Source organism: Athene cunicularia, assembly GCF_003259725.1.
Source record: "Athene cunicularia isolate RWA chromosome 1 unlocalized genomic scaffold, athCun1 chr1_part2, whole genome shotgun sequence".
Taxonomy (NCBI): Eukaryota; Metazoa; Chordata; class Aves; order Strigiformes; family Strigidae; genus Athene; species Athene cunicularia.
The window spans coordinates 1,540,430-1,558,620 of NW_020799092.1; the positions used below are offsets into that span (position 1 = coordinate 1,540,430).

The 18,191-nt window shown below is 48.1% G+C and overlaps 1 protein-coding gene across 1 annotated transcript in view; it reads left to right on the forward strand.

Annotated features, from left to right (window-relative positions):
- PICK1 (protein interacting with PRKCA 1) overlaps positions 1 to 18,191 on the forward strand; it is a 34,105-nt gene that overhangs the window by 3,117 nt on the left and 12,797 nt on the right. The gene's annotated exons all lie outside the window — the stretch shown is intronic.

Below are 18,191 nucleotides of genomic sequence, written 5' to 3' on the forward strand. Positions count from 1 at the left end.
GTGGGGGGGGTGGGGAGGGGGGTGCAAGATGTCCCAACCCATTAACACTGCAGCCTCCCTTCTGCTGAGCCAGGAGGGATGGGCCACACAACCAGGCGCCAGCACAACCCCACTGCCCTCATGGTGGACATGAACTCCAGCAGACATTCCCTCTCTAGGGCTTGCCCATCACTCCCAGCCTGTGATGGCCATGGGGTTTGTCCTCCTGAGCAAGCTTGTCCATGGACAGGGACTCCAGGGAGCCCTCAAGCACAGCTGGGGACATGGGGCTGTAGCTCAGGGAACCACAAAGTTCAGTGCTGAAGTCTTTTCCACTGCATCATCTTACCCAAACTGACTTGGTCACTGAAATTTCAGGAGAAAAAGATCAGGGCAGTGAATTATCATGCTAGCATTTCCTGGCATTGCTTCATGGCCACACAAGAAGGCTTGAAAGTGCTGCTTGGTGACACTGCAGCGTTGCTTGTAATGGCAACCAGCTCTGGTGAGACAAGGAGAGATTTTGGCCACATCTTTACTAGCCTGAGAAGGAGACCTTGGAGTGGTCCATACTGTTCCATTGTCCCCTGCCTCCTCCCTTCCCAGCTGCATCACAGGAGGCCCATGTAACCACGCCTGGTAGCACAAGGCCACCCAAGGCTCTGGTGATCCAACATGGTCAACCCTAACATATGGACTATGGGGTCTTCAGGGCAACCCTTCAGGTCAGCCCTAGGTGTGTGCATGGCTTCTGCATGGACCATGATTTGAAGTCACCAGACTGGTAGTGAGTGCAGGTTGGGCAGGCAGTGAGTGACCTGCATGAAATGTGAACAGAGCTGTGCTGGAGTGCATGAGTCACTTTTGCTGGCCAAAACACATCTCACCAAAGCTTTCCCTCCTCCCACTGTCCTCCTCACACCAGGTCAGTGCAAAATCAGACTTGAGCACTAGTTCTGCATCTCAGCATCCTCTGAGAAATGTGCAGTGCTGCCAGGACAGAGTCGTCCACCCTGTTCCCACTCCCTGTACTACCACCACCACCTCCGCAATGAGCATGCCTTGTCATAGAGGGGTTAATAAATGATGCAAGAAAGGAGCTCTTTAATGCATGGTGACCTTTGGCCTTTCATAAATCACAGTGTTGGGCTGCAAGTGCACGGGGGGCATAAGGCAGTGGGGGGAGAGGATGGGAGGGGGTCCATGCAGCTGCGCCACGGAGTTGACATTGTTCCCACCATCACTAAAGTGCAACAAATCCCTCTATTGTGTCCCTGGTTTATCTGGTTCCTCTTGTTTATTAGCAGAGGTTGTTTGGCGCTGGCTCCAGCCCTGGGCGGGTGGAAAGAGTGCTGGCACGCACCAGAGGAGGGGAGGGAGGGAGTGGGGAGGATCGGGATGGGAGGACGAGAGCAGTTCATCAATGGCTGTATTGTCCCATCTTTTTTGTTGCTCCTGTAATGATATGTTCGAAAAAGGGGATTAAAAAAAAAGAGGCAGGGAGAGACAAGAGCGGGGAGAGAAAGACAAACGGCACAGGGCACAGAAGGACTTGGTAAGAATGGCTGGTCTGGGCCCGCAGCGGATGCTGTCGCAGCTGGGGAGGACGGGTCGGGACAGAGCCGCGACGGGGCTGCTCTGTGCCTTTATGCTGTTTATTCAGGTTGGGAGTCATAAGCCCCAGTGGCTCGGGCTGGGCCCACCCGTGCCAACTCTATTCATGGCCACCAGGGACCACGTGCGCACAGCGGAGAGGATGGGGTGGTGGGAGTGAGGGGTTGGGACTGGCTGGGAAGGGGCAGGAAGGCTATTCTTCACATCCCTCGAGTCTCAACCTGCCTTTGTACAGAAGAGGCAGTTCGGGGGCACAGCATCTTCTCAAAGCACTGGCAGTGTCCTTCACCCTGCTTGGCCATCATCCCCCAACCTACCCACCCATTATGAGAAGTATCAGGGACTCTTCCCAAATTAGCAGAGATTTTCTTGCACCCAGACCTTGCTCAGGCTTGCATTTTTTTTCCCCTGGAGCTGCCTATGGACACATGACTATGGAGACCTCCACTGATTTTCATAGGGATCAGCAGGACAGTGCTGGAAGATGATGGCACTTGGTCGCCACTTTGCCTAAAGCTAGATCACAGCTCAGGTAAAACTGTCACAGCCACAGGGACTTTGCTCATCGTTGCTTCACCTGTTGCTACCCATGGAGCTGAACAGACACAAGCACCCCTAAGAGGCTCACATCCCGCCATAAGCAGCCTTATTGAGATCAGACTGAAATTTATTGAGATAAGAGTAAAATTCTGTCTGGGATGCTCAAGGGCATTTTCTAGTTCATCTCAGGCCACTGCCTGGCTGGTTTTATTCCAACCACACCAGCCATTTCTGCTCCTGGGTCTCCATCACCTCAGAGGTGTCAGGTAGGGTCATGTTGATCTCAATACGCACAGGAGCTCTGCTGTGATTTTTTTTTTTTTCCAAATAGCATAACTCAGTGATTGAAATATTCTGCTGAACTTGAAATAACAGGTTTTATTTTGTGGTTATTAGGCTCTTGTGTCTGACCTCTCATTTTTCAACCTGGGTCAAGTTTTAAATGAAAAATGCTGATTTGAAATTAAATGTCAGAAATTCCCTATGAAAATGTCCATTCACAACATTTTGGCATTTAGAAAACAGAATAATTCAGGAAGATTGTCTTGAAATGAAATGTTTTGATATTTTAAAAATCCCCCTCCCACACTAGCTTTCCAGCCAAAAGTGCTTGTTGAATTAGGTCTGGATCTGCAACTGGTTTCATTCCCCTGAAGTCCCATTTCCTGGCAAATTATTTACCAATAAATGCTTCCCTGGTACCAGTCATTCCCACCCTCACATGATGCCACATCCTTGCCATCCCTGGGTCTCCACAAAGTTCTGGAGTGTGGCTGGATTCTTGGTTTCCCCAAGTCCCACTTTGCCACAAGTGATCTCAGGTCTCATGGCAGGCCTGCCATCAGTCATGCCACCCACTCCCTGAAGGTCAGGCATGAAGCCCAGTGCTGGTACAGCTGTAGCTTTGTGGCCTCAAAAACTAGAGGCTTTAACTCATGTAACGTGGTCACACTTGTTTGTGCAGCTGATGCTTAGGATATTTCTAAAGGGACATATGAGGAGCTGGGTGGCAGAGCTGTGAAGGTCTGATGCTGTAGGAGAAGTGGAGGGGAAGGGAGGAGAGGAAGGGACAGGACAGACTCTCTTATTGCAGGGATGCATGGCAATGCATGCAGAGGGACCCCTTTTCACTTAAGTGAAAAATAAAGTCTGTGAAAGCTGAGAAATATTGCTGACTCGATTAAAGCTAACATTTTTTGTACCCTCTTCTCCCACATAAACATAAAATGAGTGAACCATCCCTGTGGCCACATAGAGATGAGCCAGGTAATGATGACAGGATTATACAGTTGTCAGCAGCTTCCCAACCCTCCATTTCAAGAGTGGTTCAGCTCCCCACCTGCTCCTCTCCCCATCACACTGCTTCTCCCACACAGGTGTGATCAGCTTCTCTGCTATAGGAAATACTCAAACGTAATTCTGACTTCTCCCAGTCAGGTACCACTCCATATCCAGCAGGAACCTCCATACCCAGTGTCATCCAAAGCATCTTCATGTAACCTCTGAAAAGAAAGAATGAATAATTCCCACCAGCAGTTGGTACTTGTTCAGATAAAACATCCAGGTCCATCTGTCCTTCCCTTTCTCCAGTCCAGTGAGAGGGAACTTCATAGGACTTCTGGATTACTAGCCTGAAGAGTTATAGGATTTTCCTTGGAAAAATCTGTTCACCAGTTTGTTCAGCTGCAACATGGAAACAGTTTGCCTGTGCTAACTTGAACCGGTGGCAACATCAACTTTACACCTGAGCTGGACAGTCACAGGAATGTATCAAAGCCAAATCCCCTTCTAAGACTCTCGTGTTTCTCCTTTTTCTCATGGCAGTCTAAGCTTTGCCTAATGTCACGGTAGAGACGGTCATCTGCCAGGCGTTTAGCAGACTCGCTGCCTACCCCGACAGCCTAACCTAAGGCTACCTATCAATCTCACCAGCCCTCACAGTCGGTGGCACTGGTGGCTTTGAAGGAGATTCTCCTGTCTGCCCAAAGTAGGTCATGTCACATCACAGAGAGGACAGGGCCTTGGGACCTGGATTTATAGCAGGCAAGCTATAAATCTAGTCCAGCCTGAGCTGCTTCCCCTGAGAGCAGCAACTGGATCACATTCAATGGGTAGTAATGAGGACTAGTCAGGTTGCCTGGAGGCTGTGCCTGCAAAGCACTGTAGGTTACAGCAGGGAGCACCTGTCCTTCCACATCAGCAAACAATGGAAGAGAAAATAAATTCTCATCATGCATACGAAGAGGACTTCTCATCCTGGACAGTGTGGGAGACTCTCGTTGGACACTGAGGTTTCAGCTGTGCTCATGGTGGGCCTGACTCTGCTTTCAGGGGCATCCCTTGGGGCAGGGACAGGACTGTGGCACTCACCATGAACTACACAGTCTGAGCAGTTTTCAAGAATCTTACCATTAGGCTTTGCTTTCCAAACCCTAGGGAAGTTCAACGAATCACTTGTCTGCCAGATAAGAGTCTAGGAAATTTTAAATGGGTATCAGCATTGGGCTGCAGATTCATAACAAGCCCAGATCAAGTCCTAATCAAGTGGTACATTTGGAACATTTTAAAACCAGGTGCCACCTCTTGGGAATAGCAGAGGCTCTGTATCTGCACAGTTGCACCCTGCATATTTTTCTCTGAAGTGAGAGAAGAGTCACCACTTGTCGCCCCCCGGGACGCACAACACGGTGACTAGAGGAGCACGGCACTGCTCGCTGAGCACACCGGCCCAGATGGTACAGCTGAACCTGCCGGGGAGCAAGACTCCCCGGCACTGCCGGCTGCACCAACTCCTGCTTCAGCGCTTTCCAGAGCACAGCTGCCTCATGTTCCCTCTTCTCCCTGTCCCCCAGGAGACCGTACAACATCTGTGGTCCCCTGGCCACCAACGTGGCCCCTCCATCAGGGGTGCCCTCGCTCACTGGCCAGCTCTGTTTGAATCGAGGCACAAGAATTTCTCTCTTATTCGCAAAACCATCTTGCCTCTTCCCCCCCCCCACCAGCCATCAAAACCCTCCTTCCCTGCCTTCCTCCTCTCCTTCCCGCCACCTCCCCCTTCTCTCCCTGGAACTTCCCTGCAGCTGCAGATCTGGCCAGACAATCGGGTGTTTTAGAGAAATACATTTTTGGGCTAATTTGCCATGCATAAGTGTTTCTCTTACCCTTTAAAGGCAGGGAACAAAGAGCACATTCTCCGGGAGCTCTGCCCTGTTGTGAGCAGCCCTGCAGCTGTACAGCACTGTGCTACCCTGCGCTCTCCTGCTTCACTCTCTGCTAGCTGTGTAAGGACATGGGGATCTGCTTCTCCCCGGGACCACACCATCTCCCACCCATCGCTACACATTTCTTTCTATTTTTTAAAAGCAGAGTCAGAACAAGTTGTGAGGAAAGGCATTAGGTAGCACCTAGACTGACTTGCTAGATCATTCAGGTACACAGTCTTTTATGCTGAGACACAGTCTGAATTTTCCTTTATTTGAGGATTAACCCTGTGTCTAAGTTAAGTATTTATTTTATCCCCTCGATAAACAACACTATGGAAATGCATTACACGCACCATATTAGACTGCCTGAAATTTTGCACTATCAAGGAAACTTAAGTCATTAAAAAAGAAGTCATGTGTGAGGTTTTCAGGTCCTATTTCCTCACTTCAAACACTGGTAGCCATCCCTGGTTGGGGAATTTCTCAGACAGGAGGATTTTCCTTTTTAGGGCTATGATTTTGAATGATGAAGAGATTTGACCTGGTGGTCCAGACTGGAAAGAAGATGCAGATATTCTGGCATGAACCACGCAGAGGCTGTGGGAGAAGGAGATGGCTGGAGTGGCTGGACACTGAAGAACTAAATACTTTTCTCAGCCTTTTGTGGATCCCATTTTGGCACTTGCTGAATAATCTTTTTCCTATCCATGGAACGCTGGTCTAGCAAATGGCTTCCCAAGCTGGGGCAACAGGTTCTAGTATAAGCAAAATGAGACTTCTAAACCAGCCACAGTGAAATCACTCACCCCATTTCAGCAGCACTGTATCCAGGCAAACTCTTCCCATCAGCCCACTCCCATCCACCATAAATATTAACTCCATCCAAACCAGTCCCATTTTCTGCTTCAGATTCAACACAGTCTAAGGCAGCTAACCCAGGCAAGTCTAGCCTACCTAGCCTATCACAAGCTGCCATCTCAAACCCACATTCAGATTGCACTCAGTCCATGTAAGGGTAGCTCAGTCAGATCAAACCAGTGTAACTCAGGCCAATTCAGGACATACCCAAGCTATTCTGACCGAATTCAAGCCACACTCCATTCAGGGACTGGTATAGTGTAGCCTGTCCAGTTGCACTCAAAGTCTAATCCAGTAAGGTTGTCAGCTGCAAGGCAACAGAAGCTCAGCTCTGAGACACTTGAAATGTGCTTTCAGGTCAAAATGTCTGGATCTTACCAAGGTTATCACAGCTTTAAGAGCTTGTGGCACTTTACCTCAAACAGGTTAACAGCATTGGTTCCCCTGAAACACCCTGCACACTCATACAGGCACACTCATTCTTCAGTTCTCTCCACCTTGTGCCCTATTGTTTTGCCTCCAGCAGATCCTCTTGACTCAAATTCAGATGGATCTCTTGAAAAAGATAAAAATGATAGGGACTTTGCTTTAAAATTCTTCCATCTGTTCTAAGAACATTTGGTAAAAACGAGGGAAGAAGGAAAATGGAAGAGAGAGGTGAGAGGCAAGGGAAGGGAAGGGAAGGGAAGGGAAGGGAAGAGGAGGACTGCAGTCAGCAGAAATGCATTTGGGGAAACAATGCAGGAAAAGATGAAGGTCTTACGGATCGGAGTCTAAGATACTGAGCTTCTAAACTAGGAAAGGCCAGCTTGGAAGAAATGATAGCTGGAGGAACATACAGTAGAAAAAGGTGTAATCAGAAACACTAACCAAGTGCTAGGGCAGTGGCACAGGTTGAGCTTCACCTGGCACAGCCCACTAAATCTTTCAGTTTCTTCCTAACTATTTGAGCTCTTTTGCACTCAGCAAGGTTGGTAGCCTTATGCATCTAAGAACTTAGTTAAAATAGGAGGCCATCAGTGGAGCCAAGGCTCAAGGACATGCATTTATTGATAGTATGGTGGCACTTGTTCTACACAGAACACCACCTGCTCTTAGCTCAGCTGAGGTCTTAATGCTCTGAGACTCCTGCCTTGCTGTGCTGCTGTGAATGAGGGAGGTCTGGAGAACTCCAAGTTTCTTATTTTCCAAACTGTGATTCAGACTCCAGAACTCACTCTTCTGACCTTACAAGTGAAACCAGTAAGTGCCAGTCAGGTATTAAAACTGTAGCACCAAGAAGAAGTTAATTTCTGCTGGACTCAGAGCTGCAGTAGTGAAAATCACATCTAACAATGGGTTTACTCATATTTAGCCTCCCCTGTGGGTAAATGTCCTTCAGTCCCTCTAGGACACTGAATTTGAAAATTTCCCTGGCAGAGCTGTAGGGGACTTTATACAGCACAGGTCATCTGAGTGGCACAGGTAGGTTGGACGCCAAGACCAAGTGCCAGTATAAACATCCCAAAGCCCAGGATGAGGTTAGCGAGAGTAAAATTGAGCTCCAGCCAGCCAGAGAGAGAGATAGAAAGGAGAGGAAAGGAAGGGAGAAGGTTAGGGAGTGGGGGAGGGCTGGAAGCCTGCAGACTTCTGTTGTCACATGATTTTCCTGGTTGTTTTCAAAGCACTGCTCTAACACACGCACACGAGTCCCATGTGATTGCTTATTTACGAAAGCACAGTCGTAATGTTGTGTGCATCTCGCATCCGCTCAGCAGCCCACCTGACTGCAGGCTCCGTGGGCACCCACTGCATCCTCCCCATCCGCACCATCAAGCCAAGGGGGGTGGGTGACCCATGATGCGTGGATACTGCTTCTGTCCTGGCAAGGTAGGGAAGCAGAGAGGAGGATTATCTTTCCGTTTCCAAACTGCTCTTTGCTTCCCTTTGCCTGGCACTATGTGAGGAGGCTCCAGAGGCAGGATGCTGTCCCTTCTCTATCTGGCTATCTCACTTCTTTTAATTTGAAGAGCACCCAGAAGCAAGCTCAGATACACATTGACCTGGCATATGCCAATATTCCATATTTGATCTTCAAATAGGTGCAGATTCTCTTTCCTTGGGTAGAACTTTTTTTCATATCATCACCACAGAAGTCCTCTTTCACACAAAGATCCACTCAATAAAAGAGGAAGCCTCTTTAGAAAGGGCAGGGAGGAGGCTAAGGGAGAGAGTTCACAATGAGATAAAGCTGGTTGCTTCTTTGGGGATGGGCGATATGGCCTACCTTCAATGCATTTGTATAGAGAAACCCTAACTACAGTAACATTTTTCTTCTCAGCCAAAGGGAGGTCTAAGACATGAGCAAGAAAGATGCAATGTGTGACAAGGGATTTTTTGAAGGCAAACAATAGGAACTGAATTCACAGAGGCTATGATGGGACAAGATTATGCTGCAGTAAAACATTTTAGGGGTGGTGTTTTCCTTTCCTTTCTCTCTTCACAGTCCTAGGTGCCAGTGTCCCTAGAAAAAATGTCAATGGAAAAGAGTCAGTGCCTCATATGCTGCAAAAAACCCTCCAGTGATCTTTGCCAAAACTGAAGCTCCTATGAAGAAAGAACATCTGACATATTAAAACTTTGGTATGGTCAAACCGCCCAACGTCATCTACCTCCTCTTCCCAGACAACCAGTGCTTGCTTTAAATTGCCCAAGAGCCGCCACCACTACCTCCCCACACAGATTACGCCTCCCATGGCCATGCCTCTTTCCTGCATGATCAGTAAGTCACATCCATGAAGGGTTAATTCAACCAGGGCCTTTTACTCCAAGTTGTTTTCCAAGTAGCTGAGAGAATAGGTCTCTTGTTACAAACATGGCTTCTGGGCATTTGGTGATGCTTTCCCTTTTCTCTCTCTCTGTACCACAAAAGATTCTTTTGTTCTTGTCCCTCTGTCTCATTTATTCTCCCCCACCCTGCACTCCCTCTTCCCTCTATTGGCTGCCAAGTGACTAAGGAATGGCAAAAAATGACCATAGCACGGTCATGGCAAATATTTCTTCAGCTATTATCTGATAGAGACCTTGAGCATCTATGTGAAGGGCCCTCTGCCTTCCCTCAGGCTTCTCCTAGCGATGGGGAAAAATGAGTCAGACACAACAGGGCAGGATATAAGTTGAATCAGCCCAACTTGCTCATGGAAATGTCTTGCGAATGGAGTCATGGTGCCTGTTTCAGGAAAATCAAATGAAAGGGACCGAGAACTGGCAGGAGTCCAGTGGCAGCTTCAATGGGTCTAGATTTTTATAGGAACATTTCATTTATTAAAAAACATATGGGAGGCACAGAAAAGTCACTTTCTTGCTTCCATATTTACTGATTCAGCTGTTTGTTAGCTGGACCCAACTATCTTTGTTGGATAGGTTGTAATGTCATACAGTTTCTCCGCACCACTGCTGTAAATCTTCTTGCTGCATGCTCTCCTACCACAGAAAAGCTGTGGCACATCCCCATGGATATCATGTCTTCCTCATTGAAATCTGACCTCAGGCATTCCTACAGACATCCTTCTAGCTATAGTCTCCTTGCTCATACTGCTTCACTGAGTCATTTTGCACGTACATACATAGATATGTAAAAGTTCACATGATGCTAAAGTCACTGCAACTTCCACCATGACCTTTCTGCAACAGAAACAATTCCCCAGCCAGATTTCCACCTCCCTATCTTTTAGAGCATTTGGGTATATCTTTCACTGATACTGCCTTCTGCAAGAAAATAAAATTCTTCAGTCTCACCTGAAGCAAATCTCACTGTTTCTGCCTTCCTACTCATCTTCTCCACTGACCCTCTTCACTCCTCTGACTACCCTTTGTCCCGAGTCCATCTCAGTCTGTATTGTGCTTTAGATGAGCACAGCATATGCTGCCTGGCTCCATCGGCCAAGCTTTCTGCACTCTTCTCCCATTCAGTGCCTTAACTATTTTGGAAGGCCCTTGAAACAATCATTAAATTTCAGCCTTAGTGACTTCCCGCACACACGCATACAAAGCTGTGGATGTAAGGCGTTATCTGGGCAATTTTTGTTCTTGTAGAGAAGGGGAATGGACTATACAGATAAAAGGGCCATTATATTCTCACATTAGAACAATTTCTTGTCTAGTGGATTTTAACCAAGCTGGTTAAAACATCATGCAAATGGTGCACTGACACACTCCTCATATCTGTATGACTGTGCCCACAATAAAGATTTGTGCTAAGTCAACCATATCTGTTTTGAAACTGCACGCAGAGCAGCTTTCATTGTAAAGCATCAAACCCATATAATATGTAACAATTAAGGAATATATAATAATCCTCTTCCTGCTTCCTGGCTTAATAGTATCTAAATGAATCCCAACACAGAGATCCTTACTGCAATCCCAGCTGTGCCCCACTGCTCCCACTACTCTATCGTACAAACACTGATCATCTCCATCACAGAGGACAACTAAAACACCCTGAGATGAAGAAATTTGCCCTTGTCAAAAAAGCAAGTCTTTGGCAGATCCAGAATCTTGTTAATTCAAACGTTGTGCATCTAATGCTGTAAACATAAACTTTCCCCCCCAAGCAATGACCATGATGAAGCAATGCATTGCTGGATCCTCTTAGAAACCCCCATTTAGCAATGATGAAAGGAAAAGTGTTTGCTTCTCCCTGGTTCAAATTCCACCTCACAGGGTGGGATCCCACAGTCCTGCAGTGGAGACTACTGTAGCCAAAGGCATTACACTGCCTAAAGAGCCCCATCAGTGTCATCTTTGCACCTTGTGGAGACCAAGAGGTCTGCTGTTGAAGTTGCTTTGGAAAAAGGAATCTACCACCATCTCTTTCACAGATGAGAAGCAGAAGGATGGATTATGGATTTTACTTAGATAATTTTGGATGAATCAAGAAAGAGGGAGAGCTGGATAGCTAAATAAAGCCAATGAGATCACATGTTCCGCCTTTTTATCTGCTTTTCTCTTTTTGCTTTTGGATAACAAAGCTTCCTTTGATACAGAAGAAGAGAGGGGTAGGGAGGGTGGGGAGAGGGGGTGCCAGAGTCACCCCAATGGCCCCCGGTCACTTATCCAGGCTCCTTAATGTGATGTTCCCACTGACAGAGACAGAAAAAAACAGTGATCTCATGATTCCAGAGACGATTCATGCAAACAACGCTGAGTGATGAGGTGTGAAGGGGACAGGAAAGAGGGGTAAAGGATGAGTGAGGAAAGGCAAGAAAGGGAAAGGAAAGGGTAGAAGTGATAGGGAAACAGGAAGCAGGACCTTGGAGGACAACTGGATGAAGTTAGAAACTGAAGGTCAGAAACCAAAAGAGGATGTGTAGAGGGATTGTAGGGAAAAAGAGAAGAAAGAGGAGTCTTGAGACCAAGGGTAATAGGACTGGAGGAGGAAGGTTAGGTGTGACATTGTATGGCAGAACTGAGGGCAGGGTCAGGAAAAGAGCTGACTGAATTGTCGAGTATGCAGGAAAGGGAGGCTGGGCTCAGAGACAGTGTGGTGGGATGAGAAACAAGGGCTTGATACAAGCATGAGAAGGAAAGGAGAGGGAAGTACCTATGGGGTCAGGAGCGGAAGACTTACTGAAACTTGTTACTTTTGCATTCTGCTTACACAAAAGCAGGTCACCAAATTAGTTAAGAGAATAATCCTGGTTTCTTGCAGCCCCAGAGCCAACAGATCCCAGATGCCAGGAATGCAAAGGGGAGAGAGATTTATTACCTGAGGCATTCAGCCATGTCCAAGGGAGGCAGTGGTGAGGCAGTGGGACTGGAGATAGGCAGCCTGGTTTCCACTTTGGTTGGGCTGATGTCTCTGCAGGAGACCTTCACACCTGCACAGAGGGGCACTGCGTGTGTATTACACCTCACCTGACAGCAGTCACTTCCTTCAGCCTTCTTCCTTTCCTTCCCTCCTGCCCTTTCTCTCCTCCTTCCTTCCCTCCTTCCTTGCTGCCTCCCCACAAGAAGACAAGAGCTTAGCACATTTGGCAGGGCACATCCCACCTTTTTCTCCTTTCCCCAAGGGGACCTGCCACCCCAGCAGCCCTTGACCCTAACCACTGAAGCAGCCAGGGCCCAGCGGGAGGCTTTTGAGCACACAGGGCTCCTGATGGAGCTGGGACAAAGAGGGGATGAAGGACTGGGCGAACAACTAAAAGAAAAAGTGTCTCCCATTATGAGCTGCCATCTCCATGTCTCACAGCTCTCCCCAACATCAGTCTGTCCCAGGGGCTCATCACATTTCCCCCCTCCTCTCTCTGCTTCATGGAAGCTAATTGGTGACCCACTGACAGACTCTGTCCATCACTTGTCTCTGCTCACAATGGGGTAATTAAACCCTGACCCTCCACTCCTTTTATCCATTTCCTCTGCAGTCACTCCCTGAAATGGCAGAGGGGAGGGCCTGCTGTGAAGGCTCCTGCCCCAGCCTTCAGCTGTAATGAAGATGTAAAGCTCAGGAAGGACTTGCTGTGAAAAGAAAGATGCTGAGGGGACAGCCAAAGAGATACTGAGTAGTACAAGGCTTCCCGCATGGTTATGCTGAGCTCTGCTGACCTACCTCCATCATGGTAAACTGTCAGCTCTTTATCATTACGCCCACAGGTTGTCCAGCATCCTTCCCCTGCCCATGCATACCTACAGCAAACCCACTGCTCTTCTGCATGTCCTCAGGGCAGTGCCAGGTGTGGGTGCCAGCTCAGGCCTAGCAAAGCTTTCCAGGAGCCTCAATACATTCAGTCCTGGGCTTGCTCCCTCACAATACCACCCAAGTTTGATGTGCCCCAACCCAAAGCTTCTGCACTCCCTGCTGCAAACCCATCACCTCCACTCGGACTAAGCCCAGTGCCTCAGGCCTGACACATCAGGCTTTCCTCATTAAACACCTGCAGAAGGGCAGAGGACAGTCTTGGTGACAGGGTGCATTCCACAGAGCACAGTGCATGGACCCAGGAGCTGGCCAGGGCAAGGTGATGGTTGCTCTTGCCTGCACCACAGGACAACAGGGGATGCATCCAGTAACAGACAGGAGTCACATAATTCCAGGAAGTTCTTCTGGGGTTTTTTTTGATATTTTTTTTTTCTGGCTTTCTGGCACTCTGCAAAATTTATTACACAGATTGATAAACAGCCAGAAATTATGCCGAGCAACCCAGACTCTGCTTCCTCCTCCCTACCCCAAGTGGGGAAGCTGCCTCCCTCCCACGCATGAACAAGAAGGGCTGGGGCCACCCGGGGAAGGGCATGACGGCTAAAGCAGTGCCCCTGAACAATTAAGCACTGTCCCAGGCACTGCACACCCCTGTCCCAGGAACAAAAGAGTCACACACAAGAGACCTGACTGTGAAGCCTCCATCCGCTTTCATCACTGACCCCCAGGGCAGTCAGGGCACAAGGTCAGCCCACTTAAACTCCAAACTCGGACAGAAATAGAGCTGGGAAGTGGGTAAGGGTGGCCAAGTGCAGGGGTCCCCAACCATTTGAGGGGTTGTTTGACTGAGCCGTTTCATTCCATCAAAGACACATTTTTTTCTGGAAGGAAAATGGAGAGCAGCGGGTGTGAAGGGAGTAAGGGGGAGTCAGGGTATTCACCGTGAATTATGACCACTCTCAACAAGAGTCTTTTACATTGTGGAGGTGAGGAGAGGATGGGGTAATTGGGCATGTTAGACCCATGCATAATGAGGGCAAGTCTCTGTCTTTTTTCCCACCCTCCACTCTGCCACTCCTCATGAGATGTGGTCCTCCATACGCTCTGTTGCTATTCCACTGTGGGGCTCGACACCCCAAGGGCTCAGCCCAAGGACCACAAGCTTTGATAGTGCCTCATCAGACTGGCAGTCTTCCTGGGCTGTGCAATAGTGTGTGGTCATGTTCCTGGTGTGGAAAGGCTGAAAGCTGCCTTACAAGTTAAAAAAGATCAACCAAGCCAGTGCTTATGCTTTCCACATGCAGGGTCTCAGAAAAAGCATTAGGATTTAAGTTGCTGTTTTTTTCAGGTTGTAAATACTTCCTTTGCATGTAACAGCTGTACCTTCTGGGTGTCAGCACTGAGCAGTATATTAGTGGTAGGTAAGAACAGATGCTCCTGAAACCTATCTCCTTGACTAGGAGGAGAAATACGTGGGGACAAAGTCGAGAGGGAGTGAAACATGTTGGGTCCATGTGGAAATACAATGCATCTACCATGGAGCATTGTCCATTTTACCAGGCTTATTCCCCTCTGGGTAAGCTTGCTTCTGATAGTTTTAAATGCAGGAAATTTCAGAGGAAGGACAATTAAAACACCTGGCAAGAAAAAAGTACAAATGAAAAAAAAGCACAAAAATACTGCTTTTCGCCATCCAAACTAAGTCAGCCTGAACCCCAAAGGACAGTGATACTGTGTTCTGCTGAAACCACGAGGAGTTTGAATACAGTGGATAAGATGTACAGGTTGGTAAATAAGCAGTCAGGTCATTTGTAGCCATGTTTTCAATGTTTCTCACTCCTTTCTCTCTGAGTTGGCAGCTCCAGGATGCAAGCGCTAACAGCAAACACCCATCCTGGCATGTGATAAACCACCTCTGTGTATGACAGTCCTCTACTTCACCCCAGTGGGGCCACCACCACCTCCATCTCCCACCTGCCCCACATAGAGGCCCCTGCAGAGTTTTGGAGGGACTCAGCAGAAGTGGGGCAGGGATGGGGCAGGCAGGCTGTGGAGTGGTGAGCAAGGAATACAAATTACCCACTGAAAGTTCCCCCCAAAACAGACAACTTGGCTCAAAGGACAACAGTCAAGAAGGATATTAGCTCAGCATTAGTTGTGTTGATGCTGACAACAGTAGCAGAAAACCAGCCAGAAACACGGGATTCAGCACAGACCCAGTACAGAGAAATCCATCTGAGTGCCAAGAAGCTAACTAGTCATGCAACATATGATCTGCTTGCAGACTCCTTATTACACATGATGAAAGACAAGCAGAAGGGGGTTTGACTCTCAGAGCCTGGGCTGACTTTTCATGGGCTGTCTATTTGGGGGTGGAAAACTGTCTGCATTCGCAAACTGAGCCTTCTTGATCCAAGCCATATTGGAGGACTGTAAGCAGAGAGCCCACTTTTCAGGATAAAGCTGCATTTCAGATTTCTGATACAATTAATTAGACCTATTCTTGAAAATGAACAGCTTCCCGGATTTTTTTACACATTGGCTAGCCGTAATTTTGTGGATTTTAGATAACCATTTCCATCAATGATTCATTACTTTTTCCCTTGGGAGGAGGTAATCAGCTGGATTTCTAATATTGAGACAGACATAGCTTTAGGGCACATGCAGATTCGTTGTCCATCTCATGCAAAGAGAATCCAATCGATCTTGGACCTGTTGGAGCAACAGTACACAAAAAGCAGGGTCAGTCAGCACATGGGTACAAAAGCCGATACTTCAGGGACATACTGAAGGACATACACAATGCCCACACATCAGTGGGCACACCACAAAAGCAAGGCACATCAGACACGCAGGTTTTGGCCTTGTCAGTGTCAGCAGGTCTGTTTTCTACCTCAGGCCAGTTCTGCCTCTTTTCTTTCTTTCTAATGGCAGAAGCTGCCAGGAAAGGAGACATTCACTCCTTTTCCCCTGCAGCTCTAGTGAGCAGAAGCGGACACAGGACAAATGAGGTCCTGGGACTTCTTCTAAACAGTCCGCTGCTCAGACATATGCAAGGCCCTGAGCAATCCCCCGGGGCACAGCCAAATGATTTATGTTATGCAGATGTTCTCCTAGGTGTGGGGGAAAGTTTTGTTTCTCCTTGCAGTAAAACAGGAGAAATATTTCACCGTTGCAAACCCAGTCCTACGCTTGAACCGAGGACCCCTTACCGCAGCAGAAGTTCTCAGCAGCGCCCACACGGTGGAGCTCCCCGCTCAGAAATGAGGCCCAACGGCCTGGTGGTCACTTCCTCTGGGGTGACCCTGCAAAGCTCATGGTCACGAAGCGAGAGACAGCAGAGGGACCGTGTGGGACTCCCTGACCCCCTGCACGGAGCAGTCCTGCCCCCTGTCGTGGCATGGCGCAGGCAGCAGGCCCGACTTCTGCCTCTGCCGATGATCGGCTGAGTGACATTCCCTTAATCAGCTCCTCTGTATTAACTGTCAACTTTGGGAGGGTTCTGCTGGGTTTCCTCTATGTTCTGCATTGCCCAGCTAGCAGGCCGGACTTCAGCGGCAGCTGCGATGTAATTGTATCAAAAATAGGTTAACCCTTAGTTGTCAGTAGCAAAGTTATATGCTCTGAGAAGGACAAGAGGACAGATTTTTAAGATTTCATTTCAAAGTAAGTATTCTAAGAAGAAAGTTATGGATGGTTATTTTTATCCAAGAATTTGAAAGAGAATTACATAGCAAAACATTTCCAAATGTTGCAGGGTCTCTCTCAGGGTCACAGAATTGCAGAATCTTTTCAGTTAAATTTTCACTGTCTCTAGGGATGGCTATTCCATCCCTTCTCTGGGCTGCTATAACAGTACTTACCCACCCTCACAGTACTTTTTTTTCTTTTTATTGCACCAGAATTTAGTGCTGCAACTAGCAACAGAGGCAAGGGCCTCTTCTCTTTTGTTGTGCATAAGTCCTGGGAAGAGTCTGGCTCTGTCTTCTCTGTATCATCCTCAGCTGCAGTCAAGTGTTGTTGCACTGCTGAGCCCCCTCAAGCTCCTCACGTGTAAGATCAGGGTCTGGCTCATTAATTCTAGTGCTTCACTGATGTAAAACTTCTGTCAGTTCCAGGGTCAGGATGTCAGTCTCTTCTCCTCAGAGAGCTTCCACCTGAAGGACTGCATTTCTCATTCAGCTTCCCTTCATAAATAAATCACCTCTTATACCCAGGACTTCAAAGTGATTATTAACAACACGCTCTTGCCCTTGTGCTCCAGCATTGTGGGTGGCTTCAGTCGGTGTTTTGATGTATGCAGTCAAGAAGTTCATGGTACTGCACTACTCACAAACTCTAACCACCCTCTCATCCAGCAGGAGAGGTCATTGTTATCAGCCAGTCCTTGTTCCTGGTCACAGAAAAGATTGCCCTTTTTTTTTTTTTTTTGAGCCACATCAACAAGTCAGGTTTGGCAGCCTGGTAATTGCTCAGAAGGCAGCAGTGGCTGGAAGAGATGACACATAACACAACAGGCAACCACATTCTTCTGGGAAAACAAAGCATTCTCCCAGTGATGGTGCGGTCTTGATACAAGCAGAAAATTCATTTAAACACCTAACCACTACCCACACACCACACACACACATTGCAGAGGAGAAAAACAGGCAGAAGCTTGGCAATCCTGCCATACACATGACAGCGCAGTGGTTTTGTACACAGCTGTGCTGACTGGCTTCAATCACTGCTTCCACAGGTCCCACTGGCCTGCCAGCAGTAGGGACGTTTGTGCCAACCAGTTTCAAAGCTCTTTGTGTCCCTGCTGTCATCTGAATCATCAGACTAGGATGTGTTCACATTTACAAATGTCTTTCTGAAACACTCCTTTGCGTGGGAGGCCGATGCTGGGTGTATTTGTGTAGGGTGCATCACATTCCATAGGTGACAGCAACAGCTCTGTATTTTTCCAAGTGCCAAGTGCAAGAGAGGGTCTTTCCCTCGGGGTGGGCACACTTTGAGTGCTCCTCCTAGTGACTTAACAGCTGATAGCTCACCACATTCCACTAGTAACAGCAGGGCAAGTCATAGTGCTGTTCTGTGCTGTGCCATAAAACCTGTTCAACTCACTGGTTCTCATCCTCTTCTTCAGCTGCTGCCACCCCTGCAGCTCCCTCTCTGTGACTTACTGAGGCCAAAGGTGACCTCGGCAACCTAAAGCCGAGTTGGACATAGCACAAAACCTGGGCTGGAGGATGCGGGCCTGACACCGCCATACTGCCACCGCCCTCTCTGCACACTGTGGTGCCGGAGGGGCCCGTAGGCCTTGAGGCACGGGGGGG